At 44.5% G+C, this 25,138-nt stretch overlaps 1 protein-coding gene across 1 annotated transcript in view; it reads left to right on the top strand.

Moving 5' to 3' along the window:
• EGFR (epidermal growth factor receptor) overlaps positions 1–25,138 on the top strand; it is a 197,091-nt gene that overhangs the window by 6,269 nt on the left and 165,684 nt on the right. The gene's annotated exons all lie outside the window — the stretch shown is intronic.

The following is a 25,138-nucleotide window of genomic DNA, read 5'->3' as shown; positions in this document are numbered from 1 at the left end:
GTCCGCCTGCCGATGCAGGGGACACGGGTTCGTGCCCGGGTCTGGGAAGATTCCACATGCCGCGGAGCGGCTGGGCCCGTGAGCCATGGCCACTGAGCCTGAGCGTCCGGAGCCTGTGCTCCGCAACGGGAGAGGCCACAACAGTGAGAGGCCCGCATACCGCAAAAAAAAAAACAAAAAAAAAACAAAAATAAATAAATAAATGAGTCTCAGAGTTGCATTTTTTTCATGAATTGATACATGAGAAGTCTACTACAGTGGCTCTCAGAGTATGTCCCAAGACAGCAGTAGTAACGCCTTGAACTTAAGAGAAATGCACATTCCTGAATCCCCAGCCCGGACCTCTGAATAAGTACTGGGGGTTGGGGCCAGGGTTCAAGAACTGCTAACGTGCTGCCCGCAGGCCTCGAGCTGGGTGCTGGGTACACACTCGAGGAACACGGGAACTGTGCTCGGCCTTACTGGAAGCACAGTTTGCAGGACTGAGCAGGGGGAGGGCCACGTGTAGCACAATGTCTCATGATAGACGTGATGGGGGTTTCGGTGGAAGCCCAGAAAAGGGGCTGCGTCTATCTCTGGGACAGCGGCAGTGTCTCAGAAAGAGGACATTTAGCTGGACCTCAGAGAATGAGGGTTTTGCCTGGGTTCCATGCGAAGGGAAAAGAGAGAGATGATACTGTGGCTGGTAGTCCTGCAGCAGGCCTGCCATGGCTGGCCACTTCATAAATGCACAGGTGAAGGCCTTAGCCTTTCCTGCTTCCTTTTCTGAATGAGCATAAGGAAATTTACAATGTCAAAAGTAAAGTGCCTGAGAGCTGACACATTTTATATTTAAAAAATAAAATGGTCATTTGGTCATCTTCTTAAAAATTAACCAGATATGAAGGATTGAACTAGAATCTGGATTATAGTTCATAGTTTTAACATTCTCCCCAATAGCAAGATTTGTCCCTAAAACTTGTGGTGAATAAGAAAAAATGACTTCCTCCAATCCTTTATGTAACTCCTACTACAGAAAGCAAGGAGAAAATGGCAACAAAAGTCTGCATAATTCTAGACACAATGTGTCTAGAATGTGTCTAGACACAATGTGTCTAGAATCACAATGTGATTCAATGTGTTGAATCACATTGAACTCAGAAAATCAGATTAATCGAGCCACTATCACTTATGAATTAGAAGACATCTATTTCCTGATTCACTGTTGAAAATTGCACAGGTCTACCTGTTTATTTGCAGAGCTCATTTGGAAACAACCAGGCAGATTTGTAACAGGGGATTAATGACTGCGAAATGCTCCCTTGTGCACTCATTCCTGCCTTTAAGTGGAAGGAAATATGGGAGTGGTTCTAGACCACTGTTTACTTAGCAGTTGTTTTAAGAGCATTTATGGAGGATTTTATTTTAATCGCAGAAATGTGATACCTGAAGGTTTTACTACTATGGACATGCAGGCCTGCACATGGTAGATGATGTCATGATGGCCTTAGCAGTTGTAGTCCTTTGCACATGCTATCATTATGACCACTTGCTGAAGTTCCTTTCTTTTACTCTAGGTTTTGGAGAAAACTGATGCATTGCATATAATCTCTCAGTTTGACAAACTGAATGTATGTGAAAAACTGCATGTTTTAGTTTCTTTGCCCTCACTCATAAATTCATCTCTACTTTAGTGTCTGGAATAAAAACAAATCATTTATTGAATCTGTGCAAGTCCTTAAGGACAGGCAAGTGTTCCCAGAAATCTCTTATAATTGTAAGTGGGATTTCAGAAAGTTTTGCAAAAAAAAAATTTTTATATCAGAAACCTGGTTTTACTTATTTCCCAGCAAATGTGGAATACCTGAAGTCTGTAGGGAGATTTTATTGCCATACCCTTTCTGCATTTACACAGTATCTCTTAGTTCATTCGTATGCATCATAAGCTAGAGTAGATGGCTAAAATTGTGCTGAACAAGATAAATTAAACTATTTTAAGTTTCTTCTAGTACTAACTGGTAAGATCCTTTTTTTTTTTTAACTAAAGTATACTTTAACATAATATTAGAACGTTAAAAAATTATCACCTCTTTCACAAGAAAAGAAAAAAACACCCCACTACTTTTGATTAAGTCCAGATGAATGAGAGAAAGGCAAAAGGTGGTAGTCTAGTCGAAGCATTATTGTATCACCTGTTGGTATTTAAGGTATTGATTTTTAAATACAATGCATTTCAGAGCTTTTTCTTGGCTTTGATTTGCTACAGAGTTAATAGAGAATCAGAAACCTTTCCTTATAGTTACTTCCTGATTTCTTTCTCTTGCCATTTCCTGATACTTTAATAGACTTTATGCATGGAACGTATTTATGAGTGAGAATAATGAATTACCTTAATCTGTCCTCCCTCCCTTGCCTTCTTTGCGTCCTTCCTTTCCTCCCTCCTTTCTCTCTTTCTCTCTTTTTGGAAGCTGTTATGAATAAGTGTTTGCAGAGAAAGAAAACTTCAACAAAAGATTGCAGTGAAAAACTTTGACGAGTGACTGCAATAATATACTATGTAATTTTTTTAAGTTAGGAAGTATCAAAGACATTCAGTATTTATGATTTTTGTACAAATAAGCATATTCTTGTATCATTCCTTAAAAGTGGTGTTGCTAAAGTTTTCCTTAGTATGTAGCTTAATGTATTTTTTTCCCAGTAATCTGTTGTTAGTTACATTAGGAAGAGAAAACAGATTAGAATCTACCTTCCTAGTTTCAACTTCCAAAAAACAACTAAACCAGATGGTTCTGAGCCTCCTGTCAGCTGGAACTGTCTGTGAAATTAAAAGCAAATCTAAATGCATGCAAGATATATATTTAAACATGTCGATAATAAACGTATTGTCCCTATAACTTAGATGCTAAAACATTGATGTCATAATAATAATAATAACACCTTGCATTTATACAGCACTTCACAGTTTACAAAATGCCTTAATGTCCATCTTTCCCAGGCTCCCAACAACCCAACGGGATGGAGATAGTTATCCACATTTGAAGGTGTGGGACCCAGGCTCACAGGGGTTCTGCAGTTTGCCCATGGTTACTGGGCCAGTCAACACTTAGGTGCCGAGAGCTTTTCCTGCTTCACAACACACGCTGTCTCCTGACACATGTGACACATCTGACACAGGTGACACATCTGATACGGGTGATGCGTGTGACACGGGTGGCGCATCTGACACGGGTGATGCATGCGGCATGGATGATGCATCTGACACCTGTGACACATCTGACACAGGTGATGCATCTGACGCACATCTGGCACCTGTGACACATCTGACACGGGTGATACATCTGACACCTGTGACATATCTGACACGGGTGATGCATCTTACACGGGTGACACATCTGACACAGGTGACGCATCTGACACATCACACATCTGACGGGTGACACGGGTGACACATCTGACATGGGTGACGCATCTGACATGGGCGACATCTGGCACGGGTGGCACGTGTGACACATCTGGAATGGGTGACGTTGGTGACATGACACGGGTGACTCATCTGACATGGGTGACACATCTGACACCTGTGACACATCTGACACGGGTGACGCATCTGACATGGGTGACACATGACACCTGTGACTCATCTGACACGGGTGACACATATGACTGGGGTGACACTTATGACACCTGTGACACATGTCACACGGGTGATGCATCTGACACCTTTGACACATCTGACACAGGTGATGTATCTGACATGGGTGACACTTATGACACCTGTGACACATGTCACACGGGTGATGCATCTGACACCTGCGATGCATCTGACACGGGTGACACACCTGACACCTGTGACACGTCACACAGGTGACGCATCTGACACGGGTGACACATCTGACACGGGTGATGCGCTGTCACCCGTGTCAGATGTCCCGCACACTCTCCTTACCGCTTCTCTGAGACGTCCCTGATTCTTCGCTGTTGATGCTTCCTCTCATTTTTAGTCCTGTTTGTGAATCAAAAAACTAACACAGAGCATTCCTCAACATTTCTGTTATACATCTATTACTTGTTTTTAATGCCCCTCACAATTCCTGCTCTGTATTGTTCCTTTCCCACTTTTCCTCTTGATATGAAGTATTTTTTGAGAGTTGTCTCTTACATATGTGTTGTAATAGCCTGTTGCATAAGACACAGGCATTGAATTTATGAGCCTTGAAGACATTTACTTTAGAAATTAAAAGTATAACTTTATTTTAAAGAGTCATAAGCTTATGTAAATTTGCAAGACCTGTAAATACTTGAAGAAAAAATGAGGGGAGAAAGCACCTTGATGTAGCAGTTGGGTCAGTTCACAATGCATGTGGCAAAGTGTGCTAATTTACTTACACAGTTGTGCAAAGAATCGTATTCTGTGATTTAAATGAAGCACATACTTCAGTTCATTAGGGTGTGTAAACAGCTATGATGAAAAGAGACACACTTAACAAACAGTGTGCTCTCCAGGGATGCTCACGTCTACGTCATACCCTTTAGACAAAGCCATTCTGGCAAGTGTCATCCTTGGAAGTGTGGACTTAAGGAGAATTTATTACAAAAATGAAGCTGCCCTGCTTTGAGGAGCTTTGTCGGTTAAATGGATGGAACAAGGAACATGACGGTGGGTGGGCCCCTCATTGATGGAGAGACACCTTTCCTCAAAGAATTTCCAGATACACTGTTCATTCTCCTCCATTACAAAGGAAAGAGCCTTTTTCAGTTATTGTTTATCCCTAACATTGTGGAAACTTTTAGTACTCCAGCAGAAATTTATCAAGTGAAATAGGGAAAATTCTGTATGTAAGCTGAATAATTTTTTTTTACTTTTTAATATTTATTTACTTAGGCTGTGCCGGGTCTTAGTTGCAGCACACGGGATCTTCGTTGCAGCGTGTTTAGTTGCGGCATGCAGACTTTTTAGTTGCGGCATGCATGTGGGATCTAGTTCCCTGACCAGGGATCGAACCCAGGCCCCCTGCATTGGGAGCGTGGAGTCTTACTCACTGGACCACCAGGGAGGTCCCTGTAGGCTGACTAACTGATCTGCAATTGCAGCCTGTGTACTCAGGTGTAGGGGCTGTCACTGAGAACGTGATTTTTGCAGCCTGAGATGGCACAAACCCTTACAGTGAACAGGCAGCTAGTATATTGATCTCAGGGCCACTTTAGTAACTGAGCCTCTAAGTCTTGCAAAAGTTACTTGGGCAAAAGCTATGCCATTTCACTTTCAATCAGCAAAGTCTGCCCAGCCAAGGCAGAACAGACAGTTAAGCAATTTGGTGAAACGGGACAACGTAAAGAGTCAGTCAGATGAGTTGCTCAGATTTTCACTTCACTTTCTGCCTCCAGAGACTTTCTCTTGTTTAAATGCAAATTTAATGATGTCCCTGGCTGGGGGAGGGCATTCAGTGAGAAAGCCCCAGGTTGATGGAGGACTTGGGTGGGTATCTGAGTCCATGTTCCCTCGTGACATAGGGATTGTCCTTAAAGTCTTGGCTAGAAAAGCTAGCTTTTTAGGTTGAGCAGTGGCTACTAAATAGTCATAATGTTGCCCAGTTGCAAAAACAAAACATTCAAACTATAGCCAGGGAAAGAAGTAGTCAAAAATTCAAGGTCTGAACCATCCTAGGAGCCAATGAGAATGGGGTGTTTGATGCCACTGTGGGGACAGTTCTTAGGAGTGCGTTCTTCTGTTGCAGTTTTTCATTCTTCCTTGGACTTCATTTTGGGGAGAGGTTGGACTTTATTCCCCTTCTAGGCTTGCATCCTCTCATCTAGGTGACGAGGGAGAGGTAGACCGAGGTGGTACCCACAGTGCAATGCAACGGTGGTGAGCACAGGGATGCTGAGTGCATGTTTGTTGAAGTTTCACAGGCCGAGTGACTTCTGGACACTATGTACAATGTTGCTTTTTAATTAAGAGAGAACCACTGGGTACCATGTAATGTAATAACAGTATGCAGGCCTGATCTCGTGACCGTCACGTGTCCTGTTCACGAGGTGTTCTGTCGAGCCAGAAAAGGCACAGGCTGAGTATAAAAGGAGCTTTAAAAGTAACAGATGAGGGCTTCCCTGGTGGCTCAGTGGTTGAGGGTCCGCCTGCCGATGCAGGGGACACGGGTTCGTGCGTCGGTCCGGGAAGATCCCACATGCCGCAGAGCAGCTGGGCCCGTGAGCCGTGGCCACTGAGCCTGCGCGTCCGGAGCCTGTGCTCCACAACGGGAGAGGCCACAACAGTGAGAGGCCCGCGTACCGCAAAAAAAAAAAAAAAGTAACAGATGATAATTAATTAACACCCAGTGGTTTTGAAATGAGCCATCAACATGCCAACTCAGCAGTGTCTCTCAGAGATGGGGAGAGGGTGGGATGCTGAAGCCCGTCTCTGTCTGAGGAAATGGCTTCGCGCGGTGAGGTGGGAAGAGCGTGTCTGCAGATGAGTTTCCTCAGCGTTTGATCAGTGAAGTTTCATTCTGCGTAGACCTCCACGTGCACACACCTCTGCCTCCTGGTGTGGCTTGGCTGGCCCTGACAGGTGGGAGTCGTGTGCATCCTGACACACGCGGCTGGGACGTTTGCAGGTCGGCGGCACGTGTGTGCCACCTCCAGAGACGTGCGACCACTGCCCTCTGGCCGCCTGTGACTGTCATCACTCTGTTGCTGGTGTCATTTTGCCGCAGATGCTTCTGGCCACTTATCAATTTTCTGTGCCCACTAGTTGGTATAGAATTGATTCTCCTGAAGAATCTGTATCCGTTTATATTTGGGGCGCTGTAAAGTGGAATGTGTATGTCATTTATTAAAATGTCATTATTAAATGGGGAAAATGTTCTGGGGTTTCTTGACTCAAACAGGGAAAGAGGACACATCCTCAGCCAAGAATTGACTACATTTGTGGGGTGAAGAGGACTCACCAAACCAGAGGTCAAAAAAGCCACATGTGCCAATTGTTCAGGGCTCTTGGAGTAACTGCCCTGAAAACAAAGGCTTCCATTAGGTGGATGTTTGTGAATTTCACTGGTTCTGTGTCCAAAATGATCATGTCTGTGAGTAATTTTTCCAATCTAAACGTTATTATAATAAGCTAAAGAATGCATTCGACCAGCGATTCTAGGACTAATCATCACCAACATTTTTTTTTTTTTTTTTTTGGCGGTACTCAGGCCTCTCACTGCCGTGGCCTCTCCCGTTGCGGAGCACAGGCTCCGGATGCGCAGGCTCAGCGGCCATGGCTCACGGGCTCAGCCGCTCCGCGGCATGTGGGATCCTCCCGGACCGGGGCACGAACCCGTGTCCCCTGCATCGGCAGGCGGACTCTCAACCACTGCGCCACCAGGGAAGCCCCATCACCAACATTTGACGGATGACTTTTTCATGCTAGAAAAGGCAATAATAACGTTCGTATCGCTATCATCTGTTTGATGTTAAATTTTTTGTAAACAGGAAAAATTAAATGTGTACGTGGGACTAAAATATAAATATACAAAACAAGGAATGTATCAGAAAATCTCTTGATCTGCTGTGTGGTTCTTTTTCTGGGCAGAAGTTACTTACTGAGGCTCTGCATCCTGCACACTCACAGGACGGTGTGGGGTCTGGATCGGTCTCCCCTTGGTTGCTGGGCATGTTGGCCAAGTTGAGAAGCCCCATGAGTGCTGTTTTCCTCATCTGTAGCATGGAGACAGTAATGGCGCTTATCTCCTGGGGCTGCCCAGAGGATGAAAGGAGACGGTTTGTTTAGAGGATGGAGTCCATTCCAGAAGAGCTCACTGTTATCACTGTGTGAAGTGCTGCTGACTTGCACTCTGACCTCTAACCCTCACCACGACCTTTATAATCCCTGTTGTAGATGGGGAACCTGGGGTGGGGCAGTGTCGCACCACTTACGGAGCTCATCCGCCCAGGCAGCGTGGCCCTGGCCTCTGCCCGGGAGCCGGTGTCCTCAGCAGCTGCAGGTCTCTGCCCCAGATGCCCACCCTGGCTCGGGATCCTCAGGAGGCCATGGGGTCCAGGCAGGGAAGGCTCAGTGGACCCACTCAGGGCCTCAGTTTCCCTCGGAAGAGCACTGTTGCTGTTTTATTCCTGTACAGCCCTGGGCCAGTTTTCAAAGTGCTCCTGATTTCATTGTACAACCTGATGATTTATTCCTGTGCTGTTTTCACGTTAGCACTTTTATTCCAGCCACTGGGAAGGCCCATTTCTCGTCTGTTTTGCCTGCTCACCCCCCTTTCATCACTGCAGTGCACATGGCAGTGATGGCCACACACGTTTCCTTCCTCAGCCTTTATGTCTTCATGGTCCCCTGGATAGATGCCCTGCTGGGAGCCCTTGGCCCTTTCAGCCACAGTTCAGTTTCTAAAGAAAGAAAAAAATTGGTCTGTATTCCCCCTTTCAGTTATCATTTGATCTGAAATTAAGCTGTTTCAGGTAGTGCTTAGTGTACTTGTGGTGGGTCCAGAGCTGCTGCATGTCCTGCCCAGGGGCCGCTGCCTTCATCTGTGGCACCAGCCTCAGAACTTCCTTCGCTTTCCGGGTCTTCACCAAGTTTGTACTAAGGCCTGCAGGTGCTCTTGTGGAACCAGGAAAATGTACCAGTTATCTATCTATCTATCTATCTATCTATCTATCAATCATCATTTTATTTATCATTGTTTTTGAATTTTCAAGATAACAGATTGGTCATGAATGAACATGCTAGAGACTTGCTATTTCCTAGCAGCAGCATATAAAAGTTATTTTTAAAGTTGTTTTAAATCTGTGAGTAAAAATAAATTGCCTTTGCTGCAAGAAACACCAAAAATGGAAAAGCTAACAGTCCAAAGACGATAATTTATCTCATAGGCATTGTTAGCAGCGTAGCTGCTTTAAACAGTGAGAAGATTTGTGAGACGCTTGATTTACAACTGGGTTGAAGGACGTTCTAACCTTCATGCCAGGTCTCGCCATCCTTGAGCTTTTTGGAGTCACACGGCACAGTCGTGGAGATGTGGCTTGCCTGTGAGCAGGCCATTTGAAAACAGGCAGGACACACAGGGAAGCAGTGAGAGCTCCGGACACGTAAGCCTTTGGGAAACAAACATTTATTTTCTTAGAAAATTAACTTTATGGTTAGCTCTTTTTTTTTTTTTTTTTTTTTTTTAAAGCATGGGAGAAAAGAAAATGTGCAGTTAGGAAGGTTAGGATTAAGGAAGTAAACTGCTGTACCTTCCCTAGATAACATTTGAGAGAATAAGTTCTTCACTTTCAAAACACACTTCAGGGCTTCCCTGGTGGCGCAGTGGTTAGGAATCCGCCTGCCAATGCAGGGGACATGGGTTCGAGCCCTGGTCTGGGAAGGTCCCACATGCCGCGGAGCAGCTAAGCCTGTGTGCCACAACTACTGAGCCTGCGCTCTAGAGCCCGAGAGCCACAACTACTGAGCCGTGTGCCACAACTGTTGAGCCCGCGAGCCACAACTACTGAAGCCCATGCACCTAGAGCCCGAGCTCTGCAACAAGAGAAGCCACTGCAATGAGAAGCCCGCGCACCGCAACAAAGAGCAGCCCCCGCTCTCCGCAGCTAGAGAAAGCCCACGCGCAGCGATGAAGACCCAATGCAGCCAAAAATAAATAAATTAAGTAAATAAATTTTTTAAAAAAACACACTTTACAGTAGGTATTTGTCTGAACTTAGTATTTGAATCTTATTTTTTTCTCAATAATTTTTTTTTTACTTAATAGAGATGTTCAGAAGACTTTTGAAATTGTTGTAGTCCTTAGACTAAAAATAAAACACTGACCACCTTATGTAAATATGAATGGTGGTTTGCTGCAACAGCAAAGCTTTCTGTTGTTAACTTTTTATTTCTAAAGAATTACAGATTCACAGGAAGTTGCAAAATAGGCACAGGGAGGTCCTGTGCACCCACCCACCCCCAACTGCCCCCAGTGGAACATCTTAGCAAAGTTTTAAATATTTAGTTTGACGTCTTTATCTAATATAACCTAGGCTAAATGCTCACTATTTTAATTAGCTGGTAAGGTGATGATATAGAAATCATAGCCTTCACAGTACTATTTAGAAGTTAATTTTTTTTTAAGAAAGTTTTTGGTCTTTAAATTTGGAGGCCATGGAGGCATGAGGAAGGAAGTGGAATGAGGGATGGAGGGAGAACATAGACAGACAGACAAACAGAGAAACAGAGAGAGATAGAGAGATAGATTGCTTTCTTGCTTGATTGATTGGACAAGCCAAACATTCTCTTCTAGTTTTTGGGTTAATTTGCCAAGTTTATATTGTGTTCAGATCATAAGTGGTTGGGTTTTTGTGTGTGTACCGTTGTGTCCATCCCATGTTTATTCTCATCTATTTGGTCTATTTTGCCTTCTTTAATTATCGGTGCCCTAGATGAGGGTCTTCTGGATCGCTAGTGATGATGTCATGTTTCTTGATTCAGATGCTGATTCCACAGATGGAATCACTCAGTGAGGGATTCATGGACCTGCGTATTTTTGATTTGTACACTTTTCTACATGTACGTTATACTATAGTAAGTTTAAAATACTGGACTCACAGTCACTAGGTAGAGAAGATAAAAAACCTGTAGGGAAAGCCAAGATTTTATTAGAAAATTCAGGATCTCAAAGACAGTATTGGACTTCCAAGTCAAAGCATTGCATCTTTTCTTTCTTTTGGTATAAATAGCAAAAAGATCTCTTCAACTCAAAGTGAGATTGCTCTTCCTGTTACTTCACTTTAAGTTAACTACAAATTATTTTAAATATAGGGCTGGAAAAGGATAGCATCAGAGTGGCATACTCCTTCTCATTACACATACATAAAACTCTCCCCAGGAGAAAGCCTCTTTCAGCAGGTACTCACCAACTGCAGAATCCTTGCAGAAAGACAGTGTCATTGGAGGGTAACCACATCTGCCTTCCCTGTCTGTTACCTCCCAGTGTCAGGGTCTCATGGAGCTATATTTAGACCCACACAGGGAAAGAGAAGAGAAAACCAATCCCATGGTAAAGACAGGTCCCAGTGCACATGACAGATACATTCCCATACCGCAGATCCTCTTGTGGGAGTCTCTAGGGATTCCCAGATCGCCAAGCATGCTGAGCCCTGGTTCTTACACCTGTTCCATTGCACAGCCGTAAACTGTGCTCGCAATACAGCAGGGGCGCTTTATCTTAATAGATCGGTATAATTTAGCAGAATCATATTCATGTTTCATTTCCAACTTTTCAGTTCAGTTCAACTCAGTAGGCATGCGTTAAATGTTTACTGCATATATTGTGTACCAAGAAGCTGCTGGGGGCCGGGTTCCATAGTCAGAAAATGTAGTCTCTGCCCGAATGAGCCTGCAGTCCAGAAGCCCATTCCTTCTGTCAAGTTTCCGAAAGTGAGAATTTGGTCTCATGTCGTTTGTGAGTTCTTCAGACCTGGAGTGACAGTTGCAGGAAACCTGAATGGGTTTGCTGGGATGCTGGTGTGTGGCTGTGAATCAGGACGCAGCTTTCAGAGCCCCTCACAGCTTTCTCAGGGCCTTTGACACACTTTATCTTGTTTGAATAATCATGCAAGAATAGCCTCATTTCGGGGACTTCCCTGGTGGCGCAGTGGTTAAGAATCTGCCTGCCAATGCAGGGGACATGGGTTCGATCCCTAGTCCAGGAAGATCCCACATGCCGCGGAGCAGCTAAGCCCGTGCACCAAAATTACTGAGCCTGCGCTCTAGAGCCCGCGAGCCACAACTACTGAACCCATGTGCCACAACTACTGAAGCCCGAGCGCCTAGAGCCCGTGCTCCACAACAAGAGAAGCCACTGCGATGGGAAGCCCATGCACCGCAACAAAGAGTAGCCCCTGCTCGCCACAACTAGAGAAAGCCCACACGCAGCAGCGAAGACCCAATGCAGCCAAAAATTAATTAATTTTAAAAAATAGCCTAATTTCCCTTTTTGAACTCTTTGTCAGGGTGATCCGGTAGATTACAAGCCCCAGCTTCTGTGTTCACAGAACCGAATTGGTTCAGAAAATCTCTGAACTCTTTTCATGTTTCTAAGTTGACATCTAAAATTGTTTACCATAAGCTTAGTAGTTGTAAGAGGTAAAATTTCAATCCTTTGGTGAAGCTGCCAGAAAGATGCTGACTTCTTTTTGCTGGTCAAAACACTTGTTAATACTTTCCTTAAAAGACCTATCTCAGTTCTGAATGCCGAGTCTAAGATGGATATTTTGACACTTGATGGGAAGTTGGGGCAAGGAGCCGTCAGAGACTGGCTGCAGTGAGGGAGTCGGCCAGGCTGTCTGCAGTATTTCAGTGCTGGGTCCAGCACCGTGCACGCGGCCATCCTTTCATGTGGCACCTGGAAGGGTTTTTACAAACAGGGCCTGAGATGGGCCAGGAGGGTGGTTGTGAACGGAGAACCTGGGTTCAGGTGGGTTGGCTTTAGGAAAGGGCACACACAGGCGGGGAGACCCTGGAAAGTCCAGTACCGTGGGGGTCACAGCCCTGGTGTCAGACTAAGGACAGAGCAGGCAGGAGTGTGAAAGTGACAGTCCGGAAACTGGAGGAAACACACCCTGCCTGCAGCCTTTTCCTCAACAGTGTATCTTCCTCCAGAGGGAGGGAGGGGGCTTTGAATAGCATGACCATTCGCAGGAAAACAGCTGAGCAAACCCATCACAGCGCAGGTGCGCTGGTCTTTATGATGACGATGAGCCCACTGTGCATCCCCGCCTGGGGCTGCTGGGGAGCAAACCCACTCCCTGTCTTGAGCTTAGTAAGTAGTGGCGGCAGTTATGAAGCTGCTCTGAAGTTGCTTTCTCAAACTTGGGGGCCACGGATGTACCCTTTGGGGGAAGAGCCTGTGGACTTTATGAGATTTTTAAATCTTGTTTATTCATTTTGAGGCTAATCTAAATTCTTTTGAACTTATGTGCAGACTGAACCATTTTGTAGCAATAAATCACAACCTGATGGTACGCGTGTGTGTAAGTAAACCTCACCCTCCAGTGATATCTTAACAGTCACTTGTATATTAAGGAAATTAAGAGGAGAAAAGGCAAGCTGTGATTTTATACTGACCCACCCACTTACCACACGTTTCCCTTCCCTTCTGTCGTTCAGGCTTGAACTGACCAGTGGCTATTGCCTGACAACAGTGGCCTCAAATATTTCACTCAGTTTTCTGGTTGTTTATAGCAGGAGGACAGTCTAGTACCAGTTACCCAGAAGTGGCGAGAAGCAGAGGGGTGTGGATGGCATGTTTATAACTTCAGTGTTTCTCCAGTTGGGGTCCAGTGGAAATTGTTTTTCTGTAAAAAAGGCCCATACAGTATTAAATGTGAGAAACCTCACTATAAATGAATGAAGCTCAGAGGAGCGAACAGGTAGGTGTCTTGTTCAACGGACTGTACTAGGGACCTGATCATCACACACTTGGCTGATGCTGGGCAGCAGAACTAAACCAAGTGTCAGAAGTTCTGTCTGTACACGCCACGCTTTAAGGGGAACCTAGAAAACCTAGAGGGGCAGTAGAGATGGCAGGAGAGTGTGGAAGCCTGAAGAACAGTTATAACAACCAAGGCTATGTAATGGGAAGGAGAGGAACTTTTAGGGGCCACACCTGCCTCTTCAGGTTGACAGGGAGAAGAGTGTGCAGGGATGAGAAGGGACAGCAGAGGCCCACAGAGGCACAAGTCATTTCAACTCTGTCCGGAGAGGAATGTGCTTGGTTGCAGCAGAGCCCCTCTGTCCCGGGGGTGGTCGGAGACCAAGCAGTCATTTGTGGGCTTAGTACTGAGGTGTTCGTTTATAGAGAGAGTCTAGGAATGCTTGAGTGTGTAGATATTTAAGAAATAAATTCTGCACATCCCATGTTTTTCCCGTACTCTGTCGTGCTGTCAACAATGGTTGCAAAGGAAGCGCTGCCTGACATGAGCCCCCCCAGGTCTGGGAGCAAGGAACTGTCCCTAAACTACTGAGAAGGAAGGAAAGAGATGGGTCCTTTGTGGATTTGCTCCCAGCTGATCTTTCTCTTTCTTAGACCAACTGATTAATCTCTGACACATGACTGTCCTCTTAAGTAAGACACTGAGAGTGAAGCAGAAATTCAGAGCTCCCTGAGGGTCACAGGCTATTTTTAAACAAGTTTTGTATGGGGTAGATCCAGCCTTGTCTCCCCTGGCTCTTGTTACAACAAAGAAAGCTGCTTATCAAAAAGTTCTGTTTGGGCTTCCCTGGTGGCGCAGTGGTTGAGAGTCCGCCTGCCGATGCAGGGGACACGGGTTCGTGCCCCGGTCCAGGGGGATCCCACATGCCACGGAGCTGCTGGGCCCGTGAGCCATGGCCGCTGAGCCTGCGCATCCGGAGCCTGTGCTCCGCAACAGGAGAGGCCACAGCAGTGAGAGGCCCGCGTGCCGCAAAAAAAAAAAAAAAAAAAAAAATTCTGTTGTAAGGGTGCCTTTCTGCATCAAGCTTGGAATCTGGACATGTGGAGGTCAGAAGAATGAGTCCCCTAGGGAAGTATAAAAGATGGATCATGCCTCTATAGCTATATTGCCTGTTAAGATTTCTGCACAGAACTACTGTATATGTACATACTGCATTTCTTCCAAGAAATATTAATCCTGAGACCCGCAGTCAAGTAGGATCCAGAGATGCTTAAGAAGACGGTGAGCTTGGAAGATCTGCGTAGTTACATCCTCTGTGTGCTGTGACAGTGTGCTCCATCGGGGAAAAGCTTTGGTAAATACAAAATGGGTGAATCAGACCTTTGCGATGCCTTTTACTTACGCATTGCTATTTTTATTTCAAGGCTGGTTTGAACTATTACAAAGTAATGTTTAAAAGTGCTTTCCTCACTCTTCTTTTTTTTTTTTTTTTTTTTTTTTTTTGTGGTACGCAGGCCTCTCATTGTTGTGGCCGGTCCCGTTGCGGAGCACAGGCTCCGGATGCGCAGGCTCAGCGGCCATGGCTCACAAGCCTAGCCGCTCCGCGGCATGTAGGATCTTCCCGGACCAGGGCACAAACCCGTGTCCCCTGCATCGGCAGGCGGACTCTCAACCACTGTGCCGCCAGGGAAGCCCTTTCCTCATTCTTCTTTGCTCTGTGTTTGCCCATCAGATCACTACATAACTGGAGAGAGATGCTCCTTTGTTTTTGTTTTTCAGTGTCTACTTATAAAACATGTTTTCTGAACAACTGTGTTTTAGGGACAGCATGCCTTTTCCCAGAAAATATCAGGTTAACATTAAATAGGCACTGGATGTTTATCTGATCTTGTTTATGGGAGCTTGAGAAATTCGGTAGCCTTTGTATATACTTTACGCTGTTAACTAGGTAGAAGGTCATTGGAACATTTAGAATTCCACTATAAACTTCTAAAATTATCAGGTGATAATTTTATTTGCATTGCGTCTATATCAGAAGATGTTTGTTATTCATCCAGGAATGAAATTAGCTATGTGAGAAAGAATATGTGTGGTTCTGTATGGAAATGTACATTCAGTGACCAGCAACTGCATGTCCTTCAGGAGCTCACAAGGCCATTCTGCACCATCCACCATGGTGGACGCCTTAGTAAATGAGCCTGGGCCTGTGTGGTGGGAAGTGTCATAGCTACACCCATGGAGTCAGTCACTGATGATGGAAGAAGTTACATATAAAACCATAGAGTGAGCCTGAGGTACTCTGCACTTCTTTTAGGACATTCTAGATTATTTATGTTCTGGTACAAATTTCTCACTAGATTGTCAGCCCCGTGTGACAAGCAGCTTCTGGTTCATTCAGCCCATAATTCCCAGCACCATGCCAGGTACGTAGTAAGCAGTAAATAAATACTGGCTGCAACTCATCGAACATATCTAGGGTACGATTGCATTTCAAATAAACTTCTGAAATCTGAACACATCTTTATTCACTAAGAAGCATGAATGTATTTTTGAAAAAGGGGGGAGGACTTTTTAAACCAGCAAATGATTAGATTATAATGATCTCAATTCGTAAATTTTCTCACTGGCCTTCTTTATACTTAATTTGGAGTACGTAGAAAAACAAGCATGTCTGAAGGAGAGTGCCAAGTGTTTTCTTATTTTACTTTTCAGAGCATTCATCTCTAAAGTAAAGAACATACATTGGTTTAAAAGTATTTTTAAGGAATTAGTAGTTGGATTAAAATTGAGTTATCAAGGAAAAACATATCTTAACTTCATGCATTCATGATTAGACCTCTTCATATAGAAGGGTCTGAGATTTATCTGCCGTATTCACCATCATCCAAAGAACTCAGGGGCATAGATTTTTTTTTTTAATTAAAATTAGTAGAAATTGGCAGGCAGTTTAGAGTAATATCTGATCTTCAGAGCACCCTTAGCAATTAAAAGAAAACTAATTATTTTTGCATGGAATACGATAAGGTGACTTTAAGTGCATATTAAAAGGTCATAACCATGACAACTCTTAAATATTACATCCAAGAAAAATAAGTTTGACTTTCATTTATTTTGGAAATAGCTATTAACTGTAACCCAAGAAACATTATGAACAGTGAGTTAGCTTCACTCCAGAGTGTTGTGAAAGTCAAGTGGCTAGTGGTTATTTATTACTGACAAGAGGCAGAAGTCATGTCCTGTCTGTCTATATGTCTGGATCTGTCCAGAGTTGGTACGCTGATGAGAAGACCACAGGTACTAAATGAGGGGCTTCAATGAAATAAAATTGAATTGCAAGGACAGGGAAAGCAAAGGTCATTGAATTCTGTGACTCATATCCCAAGTATCATATGCTTTCTTACACTCAGTGCAGGATTCCTCTGTTTCATTTCATATTTCCATGTAGCATGGATGTGGGTGAGAGTCTCCTTTACAAAGGCGGTTCATGTAATTTACTCTATGTAAGTGTATGAGGAAATTATAAAATTTTGAACCATCAACCAGATAAATTTTTGCATCTTCAAACCAGACCACATAAAATTGAGGGAATCAGAAGAACTATCTAAGCAAAGTAACGATAGCAGGTCAAACTTTGCTGCCACGCATGAGTCTGGGGAGGAGCCTTGGTCTTGACTTTGCATGCACGCGTTTAACAAATAGTTCCTTCTTCTTTCCCATGTACCTCTGGAAATGGAAATTAGCGTCTTATTTACTATTTACTTATTTACTTATTTACTTATTTACTATTACTATTTACTGGGAAGTAGAAGCTGTCTGTGAACTTCCTTTTGTTGTTTTTAAATCAGACTATCACATTTAAATGTCAAATATGATAAGCTGGCATCCTTTAGAAATACCTGTTTCAAATCAAATGGTATCTATCCTTCAAACTGCCATTTAGTGACTGACTACTATACGCAAGGTGTTATCTTCAAACTTAGGACTTAAGCTGCAAATCAAGTTAACAGATATCAGGAACATGCAGATCCAGACCAGTGGTTCTCTCCTGGGGACAGTTTTGCTCCCTGCAACCCCCAGTCCCCTTCAGGGAACATTTGGCAATGTCTGAAGCAGTTGTTGGTTTTCACACTGGGGTGTGTTATAGGCATCTAGTGGGCAGAGGCCAGGGCCAGTCCCTGCCATAAAGAACAATCCCCAGCCCAAAACGTTAGTGGTGCCGAGGTGGGGAGACCCCGGGCTGGGCCAAGCCAACCGTATTCAGCTCTCACTCATCCGTCTTTTTCATATCACACCAGAATACACTCACGGGCTTTATTCCTCCTGGCTTTGGAGTTAATTATTCCTTTGCCTGGGTTTTCTGTGTGCCCGCAGTGCAGCAGCCAGCTTGGAATTTGGCATTCCTGATGGTTGCACTCGAGCCAGCATTCCACCTCCACCTGCACCAGCCTGTCCAACCTGAAAGCTTACCGAGTGAAAGCAAGAGTCATGTGAAGACGCCTTAATTATACCCACCCATAAACTTGCTTAGAAAGGAATCCGTGAGGTCCTGGAGTCAGAAATTGGCTCTATCACTGTTGTAGAAACAACATAAATTTAACAGAAAACACGTGCTTTTCTTTTCCCTTCTTTTGTCCCCCTCCTGGCAGTGCAAGAGCGCCATTAGGTGAAGAAATCTCTCCCCACGCCCCATTCCCCAGAACCAGAAGAAAACCCAGCTTGTTCTAGCCCAGCTTTGTCATGGAGAGAAGGCAGCTGCTCCATTCTGAAATAGCCTTTCTCTGAGAGCAGCCTGCCCAAGGATGAAATGCGTTTAAGAGTTTGAATTACACAGTGCACAGTGAATGCATGCCTGTTTCTGCTTTATGGTACTTGAAAGTGAGGCTGTGTGCGCTGAGGTTTTAGATCACTACACCTAGTGGCCTAGCAGAGGAGGAGGAAACCTTCTGCCAGGCAGGGGTCACTGCGTCAGTCTTGGGGTGCCGGCCCACCAGCTGCCCGAGACTCCCGAAAGGGCTAGGTCACCATGCTCCTGGCCGTGCCTAAAGGGAGTTACTAGAGTCTTGGAACAAGGCCACACACCTGTGGGGTGTTCCCTGGGCATTTGGGCAGGGCAGGTGACCAAGGGTCCTGTTGGAGTTGGAGGCCAACTTGAAAGCACATCTGGCTGTGAGCTCAAGTTCAGTAACACCGCCCCCCCATAATTCGTGTGTGTCATAAAACACAATAATTTCTTGAACTTTAAAGTCATGCCCGTAATAGTGCCTGGCATGCAGCAGGGGCTCCATAAGTATCTGTTGAGTGAATGAATGAGTTCAGAACTGACGGGCTCTTGGTCCAACTCTCACTTAACAGAGAAAGAAACTTGAGGTCCACAGAGATTCTGCGATTGACAAGTGAAAAGGTTGCTTTCATGGGCATGGTTTGCAGGACCCTGTGGGTTGTTATGTGCTAATACAGACCCCCAGGAAAACACCCACTCAGCAGACAGTGCTGGCTTGGGCACCCTCCTGCTTCTGCTCCCAGCTTTCTTAAAAAGAGCCTCCAGGATTGCTTAGGCTTCAAGCTCCCCCAAATCTGCCTCAGCCTAGTGGAGAAAAATCAAAGAATAAATAGAATGGGGCTGAAGACCTCGACATAACTATTAGTTCTAAAACAATGAAATAGATATTTTCAAATGTAAGACTTTTTTTTTTAATATTTATTTATCAAACAACCCATGCATTGTTAGTATAGACATCGTGCAAGGTTAAAACATATTCAAACATCAAGATCCACATTCAGGGCTTCCCTGGTGGCGCAGTGGTTGAGAGTCCGCCTGGCAATGCGGGGGACGCGGGCTCGTGCCCCAGTCCGGGAGGATCCCACATGCCGCAGAGCAGCTGGGTCCGTGAGCCATGGCCGCTGAGCCTGCGCGTCCGGAGCCTGTGCTGTGCAACAGGAGAGGGCACAGCAGTGAGAGGCCCGTGTAAGTTCTAGAGGCTGGAAGTCTGGGATCAGGGTGCCAGCGTAGTTGGGCTCTGGTGAGAGCTCTCTTCTTGGCTTGCAGATGGTTGCTTTCTTGTTGTGTCCTCACATAGCAGAGAAAGAGAAAGAGAAAGAGGAAGAGGAAGAGGAGTAAGAGATAAAAACAGAGAGAGAGAGAGCAAGACTTTTAAAAAATGTTTATTATACATATTAGTTCTTGCTCTCTCTATATGAATGTAATACAAGTGTTGCTGTCTGAATAAATTAATAAGTTTTAGAGAACCAAACTGATAATGTTTTTTTATAAATTAGACACATTTAGTCAAATTTAGTGTGATTACACCCAGCTACATAACTGATTGAACTTAATTTGAATTTCTGTATTATATGTTTTTTTCCCAGTAATTGACCCCAGTTTTCCCATCTGTAAAAAGGGGTCAGACCTCACGGTAGCTAAGGTACCTGCCGAGTGTAAGGGCAATGGCCTAAAGGGAGGACCCTGGACCATGTCCACAGAGGGTCCTGCGGCCTCAGGGTCAGCACCATCACTTAGTGACTGTGTGACCTTGAGAGGCACCTTTTGTGCCTCAGTTTCCTCACCTGTCAAACACCAACACAGTAGCAGCTAGGGCTTAGGGCCACGATGAGAATTCAGGGAAATAATGCGTGAAAAGTGCCTGCCATGTGAAAGTGCTCAACAAAAATTAACTATTTTATTGCTGCTGCTGCCGCTGTGGTTATTAATGTGGTTTCTAGACCTTTGCCATCCAATAAGGTAACCGTGGGCCGCATTCAGTGGCTTTTGGGTACTTGAAATGTGGCTTGTCTGAACTAAGATGTGCTACGTGTCTAAAGTATGTACTGGATTTTTCAAAATTTTAAAAATAAGATTTTTTACATACTTTTTCTTGTACTAAGTCAGGACAAGAAAAAGTATGTGAAAAATCTTAACACTTTTTAAAATGAAGTACACCTTGAAACAAAAACATTTGGGGTATATTGCATGAAATAAAATACATTATTAAAATGTATTTCAGCTGTTTCTTTTTACTTTTTTATTACTGTGGCTACGAGAAAGTTTTAAGTGACGTATGTGGTTCGAATGACAGTACTGGGCCGTGCCGTGGGTTCAGTGGGCAGCCAGGGTCCCAGGACGGTGCAGCAGGTTTTGTCACAACTTGACCATAGCTTCTGGTCTCCTCCACCCAAGCCCTCGCAGTGTGGGCCTGAATCTTTAGATTGGTAGGCTTTATCTCTCGGAAGGGTTGGCCCGAGTAGATTGAAAAGAATAAGCATCTAAGCCACTGAATTTAATTTGTTCTCTGACTGTTCTGCTCTGGCCAAGGGGAGGCCCTCTTTAAGCGTCAATCTGCCCCCAGTAAATGAAGGGTGATCTAGTTCCTTGCTCCTCAGAGGGTGCACTGAGAAAGCGTCACTGACCTTGCTTACGGCTCTCCTTTCAAGGGCAGCACGTGGCCTGGTGCTTCTTTAGTCTATGGTTCCTGGCCTTGTTCCTTAGACACATGTTAGTGTTAATAGTTCTTGGAAACAAGCCTTCAGTGGAAGGCCCTGCATGTACCAGGCCACTTCCTGTGCACATTTTATGTTAAGGACTCTGGGTAGTCCTGCAGTAAGGAGGCCTGTCTGGTGTTGTCATGACCTCTGGTCACTCAAGTTTATTTGACCGCAGAATCCTTTTCAAAGAACACCTGTAAGACACACCCCACCTGTAAAGACACACCCCAAACTGAGACAGTTTCAAAAACACTCTCTTAATGAAAAGGGTCCTTTCACATGAACAATGATTTCAGGGAAGGCAGGCTGAAACGGTCCCCCTGGAAATGTGAGACTGCTTCTTACTGATTGCCTTTTGCTGGAAGAAATCTCCGATAACTGTGCTTCTCTAGAAAGAATGAAGGAGGAAAAAGTAATTGCTCTCTTACTAGTGTGTCAACCTCTGATTAATACCTTTCTTATTTTTGGTTTCTCAGACAATATTGAAAGAATGCCTTGTTTAGATCAGTAAAATAAGGGAAAAGTTACAAAAGGTTTGCCTTAAATTTATATTTATTTATAATTAGTCTATTTCCTGAAAGTATCTGAGACATGAGAGTTGCAAAAATAGGGCCATTCCAGTGAAATTGTAAAGTAAAAAGAACGCAGCCATACAGGCAGGAGGCGACCCTGCTGGAGACTGCAGGCTAGTGGGAGTCATACAGCCGGGCATGAGCACCAGCTCGGAGCCTCCTGGCTGCAGGGAAGGCCTTTGCAGCTTCATGGTCCCAACCCCAGGCCTGTTAGATTGCTGCCTAAGTCATAGCAGCAAGGCCAGCTCTGGGGGGGATCTTCTCCAACACCTGGTTACTGCAGATGTCAGTTTAGAGGATTATGCACTGTTGGAGTGTTGGTATACAGAAAAACTTCTGTATAAAAAGGCCTGAAAAAAAAAACCTAATATAGTCAATCCAAGTGTTTTTTAAATGAAAAAATGTATTTGTGTACTTGATCTGGCTTGCTGCTTTTAAAAGATTAAAATTGGGGTGAAAGAAGTCTGTGTGCAACCATATGTCTGATAAAGGGTTAATTTCTAAAATATATAAGGGTTTCATACAACTAACTCAATAGCAAAAAAAAAAGTAATCCACTTTAAAAATGGACCCAAATAGATATTTTTCCAAAGAAGATATACAAATGGCTTACAGGTACATAGAAATGCAAATTGAAACCACAATGAGTATCACCTCATACCTGTCAGAATGGCTATTATCAAAAAGATAGGAAGTAACAAGTGTTGGCAAGAATGTGGGAAAAAAGGGAACCCTCGCGCACTGCTGGTGGGAATGTGAATTGGTGCAGCCATTATGGAAAACAGTATGGAGGTTCCTCAAAAAACTAAAAATAGGGCTTCCCTGGTGGCGCCGTGGTTGAGAGTCTGCCTGCCGATGCAGGGGACACGGGTTCATGCCCCGGTCCAGGAAGATCCCACATGCTGCAGAGCGGCTGGGCCTGTGAGCCATGGCCGCTGAGCCTGCGCGTCCGGAGCCTGTTGCTCCGCAACGGGAGAGGCCACAACAGTGAGAGGCCCGCGTACAGCAAAAAAAACCAAAAAACTAAAAACTAAAAATAGAACTATCACATGATCCAGCAATTCCACTCCTGGATGTATACCCAAAGAAAACTAAATCAGTATCTCAAAGAGATACCTGCACCCTTGTGTTCATAGCAGCATTATTCACGAGAGCTAGGATGTGGAAACAATCTAAATGTCCATCGATAAATGAATGGATGAAGAAAATGTGATACAATGGAATATTATTCAGCAATAAGAAAAGAAGGAAAGCCTACCATTTGCAACAACATGGGTGAACTGGGAGGACATTATCCTAAGTGAAATAGGCCAGACCCAGAAGGACAAATGCTGCATAATCTCACTTATGTGTGGGATAAAAAAAAAAACAAAAACAAAAACAAAACAGTGAGCTCATAGGACCAGAGAGGAGAACGGTGGTTGCCAGGGGCTGTGGGGAGGGGAAAGTGGTGAGATGCTGGTGAAAGGATACAGACTTTCAGTTATAAGATGAGTAAGTTCTGAGGATCTAGTGTACAGCATGGTGACTATAGTTAATAATATTCTATTGTCTACTAGAAATGTACTAAGAGAGTGAATCTTAAACTTTCTCACTACACACACAAAAAAGGTAACTGTGAGGTGAAAGAAGGGTTAAAAAAATCATCTGAATACATATTATGCATATTATCACAGGGCTAGAAAATAATCAGTCAAATAAAAATTCATTAACATATTCATTAACTAGGAAAATACTCCAATGAGGAGCAGAAACTTCTATTTAATTTTTATCTCATCATTTTCTGTTTCTTAATACGTAACATGTATTAGTACAACTACCTATGTGCATTGTAATTAAATAATCATTTATTACGGGGATGTTCTCAATACGTATTTTGCTAACAGGGGTGCTGATCCAAACTATTTTAGGCCTTCCTGCTCTAGCCTCTTCCATTGGTTTTCCAGCAGTAATGAGGGGTATTTAAAATAATTTTTTGTAATGACACATGGCTTCTCTGGGCCAGCGTGTGAGTAGTAGGTGACAGCTGTGTGCCTTGTTAGGCTGTGTAAGCTGGCTCCAGGGCCCTGCGTGGAATCTGAGTTACAAGTGCTGATGAAGTTGGTGAAGTTTAGGTAAACACAGCTGGGACTGCCCGATGGCCTTTGCGTGACCTTGGACATCACTGTAATTTACCTTTGGAGATGTGCATGTGCATCTTCCCTGGCACGATAGGACCTTCCATGATGCTTTTAAAGTGGTTTTGTCTGTGTTTTCTTGGTTACCAGACTTTCATGGAGCCAATAGAAGACAGTGGTTAAAGACATCTCTTTATAGACAGACTGGGCTCAAACTGGCCGTGGGACCATGGGCACGATCCCGCGTCAGAGACCTCGCGTGGGATTGAGGGTAGAGTCTCCACCTCTGTCAGTGCACCAAATGGGACACTGCATGCCGAGTAGGTAGGCACTCACAGCAATAACTCGGTGCCATCTGGGGCACAGGTGAAATATGGTAGCAGCTGATCCAGAATTCATACAAGGAGAAAAGTAAACTAAATGACCTGGAACAGATTTTCTTCTTTTGAATGTCTCTATAGCATAAAATGCCGGTGATTCTCAGGAAGGAGCTATATACGTCAAATACAAGCTGTCTCTTAATTAAAGGAAATGCAGACTATTAGCACAAATGGTGTGAACAAGCCGTTAATACACAGTAAACCACGGCCCAGCAAGGCTCTCCTTTTTCTGTTAGTATTTCCCAGACTTTCCACTCTGATTTTTGGTGCAGACACCAAGTAACCCTGGTTGTCTGCCCTGCTTTCAGAATACTTTGAAAGCATCCACACCAAGAGAGGAATCATTGGTTTTATGGGCTGGGTGTTTGGATTATACTATAAAGTGGAAATAAAATCATCAGACCTTTGTTGCCTGAAGTTGGAGCCACTATACGTAAATCTTTTCCACGAGTATTTTGCTGACGCTGGTTATAGCCTGGCAGTTGATGCAGTGTCTGTGGAACATACAAAGGGTGACCCTGTATTGAAATCAACCCCCAACAAGTTTTTGTTATCCTTGTCTTTGGGGGCCCCTTATCCTCTGAATGGTGTCACAGTAGGGGGTGTCGTCTTTTTTTTTTTAACATTTTTATTAGAGTATAATTGCTTAACAATGGTGTGTCAGTTTCTGCTTTATAACAAAGTGAATCAGCTATACATATACATATATCCCCATATCTCCTCCCTCTTGCGTCTCCCTCCCTCCCACCCTCCCTATCCCACCCCTCTAGGTGGTCACAAAGCACCGAGCTGATCTCCCTGTGCTATGCAGCTGCTTCCCACTAGCTATCTATTGACAGTTGGGGATTAGCTAGCTGTTCCTGAGCGTGGGCTCCTAGCTTCACTCGTCCTCCTGCAGACCTTCCCCTGGCAGCCTGGCCACGGCCCCCTGGCCGTCCCTCGTGGCGTTTCCTGGGGCCGCAGGTGCGAGGCTCTGCACAGCGTGAAACCGACGGGATGGGGTCCGGCAGGGCCATCTCAGGAACGGGGCCACAGGGAGCCGGGGGCCCTTTAACATATGGAATGATAAACTCAAACAAAACCAGGACTGTGTGTCCACAAGCCCAGAGGAGCGCAAACCCCTTGCTTGCATGCATCGTGGTGGCAGATTCTAAATCAGTCCGAGTGAGAATCTGCCCGTCTTACCTGCAGAATTCCC

Source organism: Mesoplodon mirus, assembly GCF_964341445.2.
Source record: "Mesoplodon mirus genome assembly, chromosome: 9".
Classification (NCBI taxonomy): Eukaryota; Metazoa; Chordata; class Mammalia; order Artiodactyla; family Ziphiidae; genus Mesoplodon; species Mesoplodon mirus.
Note: the sequence above shows the minus strand (reverse complement) of the source record. Positions and strands in the feature narration are given on the sequence as shown.